The 14,280-nt window shown below is 28.5% G+C and overlaps 1 protein-coding gene across 2 annotated transcripts in view; it reads left to right on the top strand.

The window, feature by feature from the left end:
* Positions 1–14,280, top strand: part of LOC127285014 (dynein regulatory complex subunit 7) — a 282,666-nt gene that overhangs the window by 173,858 nt on the left and 94,528 nt on the right. The window lies entirely within an intron of this gene.

The raw sequence follows: 14,280 nt of genomic DNA, 5'->3' as shown, positions 1-14,280 counted from the left end.
TTTCTTAATATATAAAATTTATATTTGAATTTTTTTTCAGTCCACTTGATATTGCGAAAGATATTTATCCGTTCAAAGAGATTTTGAAAAACACACCAGAAGAATTTGACTCGGCTTTGGGAAATATTGTCAATATCATAATATCATATGATATGGGATGGAGTAAACGCGGAAACGGAAGAAGTTATAATAGTTTAAATGGATACGGTTGTATAATAGGATTTTTAAGCGGGAAAATACTAGATTTCGGGACGAGAAATCGCAAATGTAAGCTTTGCGCAATAGGACGACAGAAAGAGGATCACGATTGCCGTCAAAATTTCGACGGGAGTGCCAAGGCGATGGAATCTGATTTGGGAGCTGAGTTAGTAAACAATAGTTCAATTTTAAAAGAAACTGGTGTTAAAGTCAGAGTTGTGATTGGTGACGAGGACAGCTCAACAATTGCGAACATTCGTAAAGGGAATGAGGAAACGATTTACAAACTCGCTGATCAAAATCATTTACGCAAAAATGTTGGTAAAGAGTTATACGCATTACAAACCGATTTTAAGGAGTTGAGAAAAAAAGGTGTTATCCAACACATTAAAAAGTGCTTTTGTTACGCAGTTGCACAAAACGAAGGAGATCCTGATGGAGTGTCAGCAGCGTTACTCGGAATACCAGAGCATTTGTTTGGAAATCACGGAAACTGTGGAAATTGGTGTAGCAGAAAATTAAATAATGCTACAAAATCACAGACAGTTTTATTGACTGATAAAACTCTCAAGAAAGAATTGAAACAACTTTTCAAAAAATATGCGGATAGTCCAGAAAAATTTTCCATTGCTGCTTCAAGTCAAGCAAATGAAAGTGTTAATAATATTATGGCCCATAAAGCTGCGAAAAATCAATGTCATAGTCTAAGTGAATCTGCGGATTATCGTTTTGCGAGTACTGTATGCTCCAAAAATATTGGAGAAACACATTTGTTGAATGTGCAAGAAACATTAAATCTTTCTCCTGGTAAGCATACGAAAGCGTTTGCAGAAAAAAAAGATAGAATTCGATTGGCAAGGAGGATCAGACAAAAATTACCAGAAACAAAAGCAAAAAGAAATTTATTAATCAAAGAAAAAGAAAATCAACGACAACAAAAAGAAAGAAACGAAGGAATCAAATATAAATCGAATTGTGGCTTTGACATTCCAGCGGTTGCTGACAAAAAAGCTATTCTACAGTCTTTAAAGAGTTTAACAGGAATTGTTTCTAGAACAATTATTCAAAAAATAGCTAATGCAGGTCTAGATTTTGAAAAACTTGAAACAACATATAAAAATGCAGGAAGTGTAGGTTTGGTACAATTGTTGACTGCATTGAATGACCAAAAGAAGGCATTGGTCACTAAACACAAAAATATTCTTGAAAAAATTACAGATTTTTTCAAAAATCATTGCAAATGAAAGCCAATGTTAATTTTATTATGTAAGTTGTTTGCAAAAATGAAAAACATTCAATAAAACTTGAATACAAAATTATATAATTTATTTTTGTTGAAAATGTTCAAATTCTATGAACAAAACAGTATTTTTATATATTATAACCAAATTAAAGATGTGCAAATGTGTAAGAATAATATATATAATATATTATTGTTTCCGTTGAAAGTGTTTATAAACAATTTAATATGTAAAGTGTAAAATTATTAATTTAAGAATAAATAAAAATGAATTATATTTTAAAATATTTGTAATTTTTATCATTTATAATTATCCTCATAGTTTTATTTATTTTTAAATCTTTTTTTTTAGATAATTTATAAGTTAAATCTTAAAAACCAATTTTATTTGTTAAATAATAAGTTTATGAAATTTTTATATAAAAAATAATTCAAAGTTTAGGCCATTTAATCAAAGATAGGAAAAACATTTTTTTAAAAACTTTTCTATTTTAATTTTCATCATCATTTTCAAGAGATTAAAAAATCTATAAACCATTTTATTACATTTTGTAAAAAAAAGCAACTTCCAATTGTATTGAAAAATTATACATAAACGTGCGAATGTATAATATTAATAACAAAATATATAAACATGAAAATACCATCGAGATGTTGAGATAAAAAATAGAAAATTGATTTTGTTTTTTTTAAACATTAGAATATATGGCTTAAACAACAAAAATTTTTATAATAACTTTTGTTTATGATATTTTATATTATTATATATTTAATAAGAAGTTGTGACTATTGAAAAGTAAGACAAAGAACCAGGATTTAATTCAAATTTCGCGCCTAAATCAGCAGATCACATGTATCGTTCAACAAGCGCTGTTGCCACATATACTCATTCATCCTTCAAAGACAGCAAATATTTTATTAATTTTTTATCTTTGAAATTAAATATTTTTTGAACAAAACGGTAAAAAATTTTCATTTTTTTTATATAAGTTCATTTTTCCACCATAAATATTGTGTTAGTTTTTTTTCTAAATCTGTCGAGTAGTAATGATGCAAAAAATTGAAATCTGTAATGAATACATGGTTTTCGTATCCCGTACATGTAAAAGATTGAAACTTTGATTTCATTTTTTGGGACTTAGAAACGGTCAATTTTATTTTTTTTTTGTATTACTTTGTAGATAAATACCTAAGGAATAACCAGGCACACTTTTAAAAAAATCTGTCGAAAAAAAATCTACGTGAGTAATACCTTAAAAGGTATTTTATTTTTTGCTTTTTGTGGGTAAAATTATTTAAACAAAAAGTTTCCTGAGACTAATTCTAAAACATTTTGCAAGTTTTTTTTTATTGTTTTCAGATATGTAATAAACCAAAAAAAAATTTAAACGATCAAACTAAAAACAAAATAAACTTTTTTATAAAAAAATTAATAATTTTTTAAATAAAAATTTTTAAAAATTTTCTTGACAACACTTGTTAAAAATTAAAAAACAACTTTTATTTTCTTAAAAAAGTTTTTCAAAAATTTATTTTGATGCAAATAATTAAAGTGAATAATAAAATAATTAAATAGCTAATTGTATAATTATATAAATTATAATTATTTTATAAACATTTTTATTTTTACTGAACTGGTTTTTTATATATTATAAAAACTTTGGTTTTATAATAAACATATTTTTATATTTATTTTTTGATTTTTTAAAATAATAATTTGCAATATATATTATAATAAAGAATAAAAATTCATTCATAAACAAAATATTAATTAGTTAGTTGACTAATTTAATTAATATTTAATTTGTGTTGGGTTACTAAAAATTTCACACACTTTTTCCTAAAAAAAAGTATTACCTGGAGCAGAGATTTCACTATTGCAGTGAAACTTATCTCTGTTACAGTTAAAGCTTTCTTTTAGTATACAATAAATTACAAAACTACCAGTACTCAGCCAGTACTGAATCAGTAGTGGTTACCAGTACTGGTGCCAACTCTGGCAGCCAATACTGGTAAAATGTTATCATCCCAAAGTTACGCCAACTCTGGTGCCAATACTGGGTGCCAGTACTGCGCCAGTACTGTGCCATTAGTAAATTTTTGATTGGGTAGGTTATTTCGTTACTTTCTTTGCACTTTTTTTCTTGCTTTAAAAACTTAATAATTTTGTGATTCAAAAAGAGCACACAAAGTGATAGTTCCATCGTATATAAATAGTGGACAAGATTTTTTTTACTATATAAGAAATTAATTTAAAAGAATGTCAGAAGTACTTAATTCTGATATTTCCGATAGTAACGAATACAAAAGTGACTAATTTTGAAGGTTTCATTCCATGGGTAGGATTTGCAGAATTCTTTACTTTTACTCTAAGAAAGAGAATAATTTAAAATTAATAAAAAGGGTAGATGTACATTTGCGGCCACTGCACCGGTTTTAGCCACTTTCAGATAAGTTTTAATGTAGGTTGAATGTAGAAATATTTTCAAATTTGGGTGAATTAGGTTTAATGTAGAGTCAAAATAGGTTAAATATAGGATTTTAGTTAAAGAAGGTTTAATGTAGGTTCAATGTAATGTCAAACTAGGTTGAAGGTTATAGGTCTTAATAGGTTTAATGTAGAGTTTAAGAAGGTAGGATCAAAGTTGATTTCAGGTACCCAATCAAAAATTTACTAATGGCGCAGTACTGGCGCAGTACTGACAAGTGTTGGCGCAGTACTGGCACCCAGTATTGGCGCCAGAGTTGGCGTAACTTTGGGATGATAACATTTTACCAGTATTGGCTGCCAGAGTTGGCACCAGTACTGGTAACCACTACTGGTTCAGTACTGGCTGAGTACTGGTAGTTTTGTTATTTATTGTATACAAAAAGAAAGCTTTAACTGTAACAGAGATAAGTTTCACTCCAGGTAATACTTTTTTGGTATACTTAGGAAAAAGTGTGTGAAATTTTTAGTAACCCAACACAAATTAAATATTAATTAAATCAGCCAACTAACTAATTAATATTTTATTATATATAAAATCGAAAACACCAAGAATTTTTATTCCTTATTAAGTATAATATATACATTGCAAATTATTATTTTAAAAAATCAAAAAAAAAATATATAAAAATGTTTATAAAATAATTATAGTGTATATAATTATACAATTAGCTATTTAATTATTTTATTATTCACTTTAATTATTTGCATTAAAATAAATTTTTGAAAAACTTTTTTAAGAAAATAAAAGTTGTTTTTTAATTTTTAACAAGTGTTGTCAAGAAAATTTTTTTAAATTTTTATTTTAAAAATTATTAATTTTTTTAATAAAAAATTTTATTTATTTTTAGTTTGATCGTTTAAAATTTTTTTTTGGTTTATTGCATATCTGAAAACAATAAAAAAAATTTGCAATATGTTTTGAAATTGGTTTCAGGAAACTTTTTGTTTAAATAATTTTACCCACAAAAAGAACAAAATAAAATACCCTTTTAATTTTCAAAAAATAAAATCAAAGTGAACAAATTTTTATAAACAAAATATTTAAACAAAAAGATTCATCAGGTTCACTCTAGAACTTTTTGTAAACTAGTATTAATCAAAAAGAAAATCTATTTGAGCCAGTACTGGCTCAATATCGGGTTAGTACTGGTTTGCCAGTACTGGAAGGGTGGTACTGCACCAGTACTGATACAATGAAAATACCAGTACTGTTTCAGTACAGACTGCCCAGCCTCGGCAGCCAATACTAAACCAGTACTGCGCCAGTAGTTAACTCTGGTATAATACTGAAATTTTTGGTTGGGTAGTGTTTAAGTGGGTTTCAGGTAGAGTCAACGTAGGTTCATTTTAGTGTGACACATATTTTTTTAAAAATTAAATTGTTATAGAATAAAAAATAAATACACAACATTTCGTATGAGGAAAAATGTATAATAAGAGGAGAGATATAATAAAAAATTTATAAACGGTAAATTAAATATTTTTTTTTTTTACAATTTCACAAACTAAAAAGCTATATATAGTGCTTTAGTCAATGGTGCGCAGTAATTTTCCCTTTCATCGCAGAGAGTCGGCTTCTCTCTCTCTCTCTCTTTCTCTCGTGAAGCAATCAGAATGACACAGTGGGATTGGTAATAACAAAAGACTTATTCTCGGTTACGGATCATCGAAGCAAACACAAGTTCGCAGAGTTTTTCGCTTGGTTTAATCGAATTGAGGAATCTAATTGGTGCTCGGTACACCCCAAAAAGTTACGCAAATTCTATTTTAAACCCTTTTTAGTTTTTTCTTTTTTTTAACACCCGACATACTCGTCGCAGCTCCACGCACTTTATACGCTGATTTTCTTTTTACAATTTACTCGCACTGTATATTTTATGTAACAATTGCGTAATACTTATATAGAATGTGAAATTAAACCAAATTTCTGCTCACTAGGTCAAGATGACATTCTTTATTTATTGAGACTTGAGTTATTCTTGGGTGAGGAAAACTTTGTTTTCAAAAGTTGAAAAGTTTTTTTGTGAAACTTTTTATACTTTTTTCTTTGTAAAAGTGCTGAATTTAAAAATTAAACTTATTTTTTATAAACATATAAGAAACTGTTCAATATTTAAACGTTGCAAAATCCATTATTGCTGATATATATATAAATACATGATCGAAGAATGCGGGAAATATACTACAACGCGGGTGAACACATGTAAATGAATATTAAGTGTTCGAAAGACTTCCTCCTTTACAAGTTGTTCATTTAAAAAAAAAATAATTTTTTTTTATTTTCTCCTTCCTTTTCTGTCTCTCTCTTTCTTTTTCTCTTATTTCTCTCTTTCTCCTTCTCCTCGTCTTTTTCTGCGGCTCTAATGCTTCTTATTCACAGTGTACATATATACATATAGATATGTACTGTGCCTTCTTTTTGCCCTTAACTACTTGTTCTTTTGATTCTTCTTTTTCTTCTTCGTTTACTTCACACAACTTTTCATACCACTTCCACGGCGGATAGCCACTTAGTAAAGAGAGGTAGTGAAAGGAAAAAAATACTTACACCTTAAGTCATTCCATAAGGGGTCAGTTAACAGCTCTACTTTATCGCTTTGACAGTAACTGATTTCCCATAAAGTGTCGAAGATGTCAAGACGATTCGATTGCACGCTTGGATAAATAAGATCCCATATATATGTATACCGGATATCGATTTATTTATTCGACTTGCACGCTGTGATGTTGAAATGGGAGAGAATTATTTTGTTGAGCTTAAGATGTGTACCTACTAGCTTATCTAAATGATTTTAATATTCTTATGTCACACACACACATATATATATATTCCACGCCAAATTAGATACTATTTTGCATTTACATCATCGATTTTTTTGAAACTTTTTTTTTTCTTTTAGTACCAATTGAGACCAGCTTTCATGATTTTTTTCAAATTTTATTTTAATAAACCATTTAGGGGATATGAATTTTTCAAAATTTCAGAATTTTAATGATTTAAGAATATATGGGCAAAGGACGTTTTTTGTGGTTTGAAACTATCTCTAAAATAAAGAATGAAAATAAAAAGAATGAAACTCTAGGTGGGACCCGGCATTTTTCGTCACGATCGACGCCAGCGAGGAATGTTGGTAGGGATCTAGCAGGGATATCCCTGCGATTTCCCTACCAGAAGTAATTAAACTCCCTTTAATCGATTATTATTAAATAAAAATTAATAAATATTTAATATATCCAAAAAACATATTTATATAAAGATCCAACGTCCTTTCTTCCGTGTGTGTTTTTGAAATTGTAGAGTTAAAAACGCCCGTTATGCTATTTATTATAGCCGTGAAGTTTAATTGAACTTCTTAACCTCCAAACAGTACTAACACAAATTTTAACCAGAATTATAAATAAAAAAGTTAGAAATCATAATATTACCTAAAGAAATTGGAATAATCATAGTAAAAATTAAAAATTTGCAATAATGATATTAACATAAAGACAAAATTTGAGGTTAGAAAACCAATCAATATATTTTTTACTTTTAATATTCTAAGTACATATTTCATGTTTGTTGGCTTAATATTAAATATTCTTAAATTGATAATATTATGTTAATATTTACCTTCTGATAAAGAAGATGAGTGATTGTTTTCCATTATTAATTAACAAAAGAACAATAAAATTCAGGTTCACACAAAATGACATGTGCACTTGCACCATTCATGTCATCATTCTCGACGATGGAACATCGATATATTGAAAACTTCAATACATCGATTTCGATATTTTCGATTTAAATTTAAATATTACTTTTAAATTAAATAAAAAGTGAAACTATATATAATAATGTAATTTATTAATAATATTATTATTTTGATTCTATCACTCGGTGTTATTTAATCATAAATTTCCTCGTAAATTTAATTTATTTAATAATTTTATTATTAATATTTATTCTTTTTATTATTATTTCTAAAACGAACATTTTAAAAATATTTGTGTCCCTTATTAAACATAATTAAATTCATATTTTAAAGAAAGAAAACATCGAAAAATAATCTAAGTCCGATTCGAGGTATTTCTGGCTAGAATTTAGTAAGGGCTTAATCAGATTTTTCTAGTTTGAATGGCCTTTCTAGAATTCAAACGGAATCTCAGCAGATATTTCTAGTTTGAATTTCTCACTAGAATCTAATCAGGTTCGAGTACGACTTTTCTAGGCTAGATTTTCTAGCGCGGTTCTAGTCGGAATCCATTATCACGTTGGGAAGCTTAGGGACATTTCTACACGGGCCTCAATGTCACTGGAATATACCCTGAATGTCACTGTGGAATATTCCCATGATGCGGACATTTTGATTTTCCTGGAAGATCATGGGAATATTCCACGGTGGTATTCAAGGGATATTCAGGGGATATACCGTGCTGCTTGGGTAGAATTCACTTATCACGTCAGGTTTTTGAAATATTCTAACCTAAAAGTACAAAAGACGTTTTTTTTATTAGAGTACTATTCTAACCCTTTAAAATATATTTTGAAACTTTTAAAAATCTTTATTTGGCTCTGAATTATCTTCATTATTTGATTATTATCTGATACACGAATATTGAAACATTCATCATCAACACTCAGAAAATTAAAATGACGATAACTCACAACCAAAAAAAGATTTTTAAATGTTTCAAAATGCATTTTAAAGGGCATGAATAGTACTTTCAGATGCTGTAACAATCTTTTTGAAGAAAAATTATTTCTTGATGTTACATGACCTCAAATATTGTCAAAAAACATCTTTTTTTTGCACTTTTAGGTTAGAATATCTCGAAAACCTGACGTGCTGAGTGAATTCTATACTCTCTAAATCGGAATAAGTGAACCTTCACTTAGAATGTTTCAAAAGTCTTCCACGTAGAAAAATAAGTGTATAATGCACTTAAAAATAAGTGAAACTTAACTTATTTTTGAGTGAAAATCACTTATTTTTAAGTGCATATACACTTATTTTTCTACGTATGGAAGACTTTTGAAACATTAGAAGTGAAATTTCACTTATTTATAGATTTAAAGAGTAAGGTTAGTTTTGGATTCAGCACGTGAAAATGCTTCGGAAAATTATAGTCTGGTTTTTGGTTCTAAGGTAGGCAAAAATGTGATTACTTGAGTCAAATAAATCGTATTTTGTTTCCACTAAAGAAATTATTGGTTCAAATACAATTTATTTAATTAAAATGAAAATTATTTGGTTCAGGTAAATATATTTATTCAATAATAATAGTCAAGTAACCGATTATATGAATTTTAAGGTAATGTTTGACCTATGACCTTGATTTTTGAGGTTATGTTTGACCTATTACCTTGATTTTTGAGGTTATGTTTAAACTAATTGTAAGACCCTGAATCCTGGAAATCTAATTCTTTGAATTTTGTGGTTATGTTTGGGCTATGACCTTGAATTCTGGAGACATAAGACCTTGAATTTTGAGGTTATGTTCGTTTTAATATTATAATACATATAGGTAGATATATGGGTCGTTTCACGTCAATTCACGCCGCTGGGTTTGAAGTTAAAATCAAAACTAAAATACTAATATAACCAACCTAAAACTTTTATTGTATTTACCGTGTAAAAAAATATAGGTCTCAGGTTGGTTACCCTTGACGTAGAATGACCCATCTGGAGACACCGGCGAAATCTTTTTATAATATAGCGAGATATATTCTTAAGAAGTTTTTTTTGAAGTTCTATCAATCAGTATTATCAAATTCATATAATTTACTACGATAATAAAATAATATTCTAACAAAAAAGAAATTTACGACTTTATACACGTCATTGACCTCTAAATTACGTTTCGATGCATATAGCGCGATTTTATACATGATAAAGATTCCCTAAATGTGTCTTCGGCTCCTTTTTCATGTTCGTTTTTTTTTTTTTTTAGAAAAAAGTGAGAAAGAAAGAAATAAAGTGAGAGAGAAAGAGAGATGTGAGGGGAGTTGTATATATATATGTGTGTGTGTATGTGTCGCGTTGAGAGAAAACGTAAAAGATCTTTTGCGCGGAACTCGGACTGGATTGCAGGTCGTAAAATTCCCGTGAACCTGACCGATGGGGTCGTTAACGTGTTCGTGCTTATTATTCAAATTAAACCGTGGCGTTTACACCGAGCAACCACAGCGAGCTCCGTTTTAAACGGATACTTCTATACACTATATATATATATATATATATACCCCAGGTCCCTTGTTGGCAATATTCATTTGGTGTCCGCAGGTCTATATATTTTCTTTTCTCCGCACTAAAAAAAAAAAACGTTAATATTTCCCGATTGTCAATTGAGTTGCTAATTTAAGTTACGTTACATTCTTCTTTTATTTTATACATACAATTTGAACACATACCTTGCTATAGTGGTAGGGAAAAATGACCTTTAAAAAGAGAATGAAAATGTTTTTTTTTCCCCCTAGATAGTAAAGTGACCGTTTTTAGCCGCAGGGGAGTATAGTAAATTTAAATAAAAGCTTCACGCTAATTTTTTGGTTCGTACACAATTTAAGAATATCTACATAATAAGATTTATTGACAATAATGTATTTCAATTTAGTATCTTGTGCTTGCACTATGAGGCTTATTTTTCCCAAATTCAAATTTTTCGATGTAACTTAAATTACACAGGCACACAAAAAGTAAAATGTGGTTTGGCCGAGACACTACACTAGTCTATTTTCATGTATTTTTTCACGCTGAATCCAAATCCGAAGTCAGAATTATCAGATTGGCTTTTATTTTTGAGATAAACTCAAAAAACTGCTCAAAAAGAAAAATAAAATCCAAAAGTTAAAAAAATTTTGAATATCACTGCTATAATGTAATTCCATGAATTTTTTGTCGCTGAATCCGAATACAAAGTCAGAATTGTTAGATTCGCTCAAATTTTTGAGATAATTGCAAAAAAACAAAAGTAACAAAAAACTCAAAATACTCAAAATCAGTTTTTTGGAATTATCTTTAAAATTTGAGCCAATCTGTCAATTCTGACTTCGAATTCGCATTCAGCGTGAAAAAATACATGAAATTGCACTATCGTAGTGTTTCGGCAAAAAAAATTATCTGTGCCCCTAATTCAGAATTTTTATCAGTTTTTGGCGATTTTAGCTTAAAGAAATTTTTTTTTGCCGAAACACTACGATAGTGCAATTTCATGTATTTTTTCACGCTGAATGCGAATTCGAAGTCAGAATTGACAGATTGGCTCAAATTTTAAAGATAATTCCAAAAAACTGATTTTGAGTATTTTGAGTTTTTTGTTACTTTTGTTTTTTTGCAATTATCTCAAAAATTTGAGCGAATCTAACAATTCTGACTTTGTATTCGGATTCAGCGACAAAAAATTCATGGAATTACATTATAGCAGTGATATTCAAAATTTTTTTAACTTTTGGATTTTATTTTTCTTTTTGAGCAGTTTTTTGAGTTTATCTCAAAAATAAAAGCCAATCTGATAATTCTGACTTCGGATTCGGATTCAGCGTGAAAAAATACATGAAAATAGACTAGTGTAGTGTCTCGGCCAAACCACATTTTACTTTTTGTGTGCCTGTGTTATTTTTCCTTTGACTTTTGAATTTTACTCTCTTAATTTGAATCAGTGAATTTCGCTGTTAATCAGCTATAAGTATACTAAATCAGTGAAATTTCACTGATTTGGTATACTTATAACTGATTCGAAGTAAAATTCGCACTTATTCAAATTAAGAGAGCACAGAAAAAACCTGGACTAATTTTTGTTGCAACTCATTTTGAGATCGGTATCAAATTGATAAAATGACAAAGTTCAAGTTACTCAATTTAAGAGCGCCTTAATTTCATATTTTTAGGTTGATATCATTTTTAAACTGTTTTACAATTTAAATAATTTTTTATAATATTTAAATAATATTAAATAGATTCTTAACATCAGTGCGAATATTTAATATTTTTCAAGTAAAAAAATTTTAATCATTATTTATTTAAATAATAATTAATTTTACCAGTTTTTAAATTTCGCGCCATTGTTTAAGTTGGCAGTACCGTTTTTTCTGTCAAAACACATGTTTTCACATTCATAACCTAAAAATATGTTTTTCTTACTTAAAATTTTACTATACATAATTACAAGCAATTACCTTTAAATTAAACAATATAATAAGTTTATTTTGTTATTTTTATTAGAAATTTATTATATATTTTGGGAGACATGAAGATGACTCGAAATGAGACAACCAGTTTCATTTTTTATGCATATGAAATTGAGTATGAATTTCGTACTCAATTTGAGATTAGGTTTTTTCTGTGAGGATATTCAAATACAAATTACCCGAATAAAAATTAAAGTCGCCATTATATAGGACCTAGGACGGTTGGCCTACCTGGCGACATAGGCCTGCGACTTTTTTTTGACATACTGTCTACATAGAAATGTAACGCTTGGCTACGTACGGTGTACATAGGCCACGAGATATAGGACCTATGTAGGACTTTTATACTAGCTTGTATATAGGCCAGATGATGTAGGATCTACACAAGAATGTAACGCTTGGCTACATCCAATCTACGTAGGCTAACATACGTAGAGCCTACATTGAAAGGCATATTTTCATTAATTAATAATTAAATTATTATTTAAAAAATCAGGAAAATTAGTAGTTTATTTCAATATAATCTAAACAATATAAATTCAATAAAAAAAAAGTACCTTTCATATTTTTGCGGGATTTTCCTATACAATGGTAGGTGAGATTTGAGCCCTCTACTCTATAGTGTTGTGTGTGCAATTGGGTCTGGGGAGGGGAGCCTACAACCATTGGGAGCGGCGCCTTAACGCGCTCGACCAAGGGAGGCTATGAAGGTTCCGTACAAAGTTAAGAAATAAGTGGAGTAGCGTAGATGTTCTCTTACAAAGCAACGCAGTAGAACTATTATAAGTATAGCGCTATATAGTCACAATAAAATACAGCAAGTACACAAGTACTTTATATTGAATTAATATTGATTTATATTAAAAATGGATAACAAAATTTTATATTAGTATTATTTGTTTACAAATAAAATAATTATTATGCATTAAAAATTATGACAATTATATAATGTCATTATGAAACAAAAATCTTGTTTTTAACGTATAATTATTATTTTAAATAATATTAAAACGTAAAATGACTTAAATGTTCAATAATATCAAACATGCAGAGTATCAATTTGTAATTTTTAATAAATCCAAATTTAATAAATTAATAATAATAATAATAAATTAATAATTTAATAAATAAATAATAAATTTAATAAATAATTTTTAATATAATTTGAAATTTTAAAATAAGTGACTCAAAAATATTTCTAATATAAGCACCTATATAAAAAGACCTATTCTACATAAAATATGTTATGTCCTACGACCTACATTGAATGACCTGCAGGAAAACAATCTCAATCCTATGTCATGTGTCTTATAAAAATCCTACATAAACAAGCCTGCGTACATGCTATGTAGTTATTACATTTTAAGGCCTATATAGAAATGCAGATATTTTTTCTACATAGAATGTATGTTAAAAGGCCTATACAGATCCTACATCGAAAGGCCTAAATAAATTCTACATAGTTTTGATATCAAATGGCCTACGTAGAAAGGCCTATGCATTTCAAACCTAGAATGTATGTTAGAAAGCCTATGTAGAATCTACATCAAAAGGCCTACATAATTTCTACATAGTTTTGATATCAAATGGCCTATGTAGAAAAGCCTATGCATTTATTATGTAGAATGTATGTCAAAAGGCCTATGTAGAATCTACATCAAAAAGCCTACATAAATTCTACATAGTTTTGATATCAAATGGCCTATGTAGAAAAGCCTATGCATTTATTATGTAGAATGTATGTCAAAAGGCCTATGTAGAATCTACATCAAAAGGTTACATAGATTCTACATAGGTTTGACATCAAATGACCTATATAGAAAGGCCTATATATTCCCTACCTAGACTGTATATCAAAAGGCCTATGTAGATGGCCGTCTTAAATTCTATACAGATGCGATGTAAGATTTACATCTGCCGTCTTAAATTTTTACTCGGGTAGAAACCAATTTTTGCAGTCTAATTGTTTTTATATTATTGATGAAAATTACGAGATTTTTGAATACTAAAAAACTGTTTACACCCATACCTGACGTTGGTTTAAAGAAATTCAAAATGTCGGATCCAATATGGCGAAATTTTTTTTTTAAATATTGATGAAATTTCCTAAAAATTTGTTACTAGGGGGTCTTTGAGGTTACCATTTATTTATTGAATGTTATATTTGTCATCAGTGACCAC

The sequence above is a fragment of the Leptopilina boulardi genome, unplaced genomic scaffold (genome assembly GCF_019393585.1).
Source record: "Leptopilina boulardi isolate dan_hultmark-lab unplaced genomic scaffold, ZJU_Lbou_2.1 LbouV2_327, whole genome shotgun sequence".
NCBI lineage: Eukaryota > Metazoa > Arthropoda > Insecta > Hymenoptera > Figitidae > Leptopilina > Leptopilina boulardi.
This window is presented reverse-complemented; position numbering and strand designations above follow the sequence as displayed.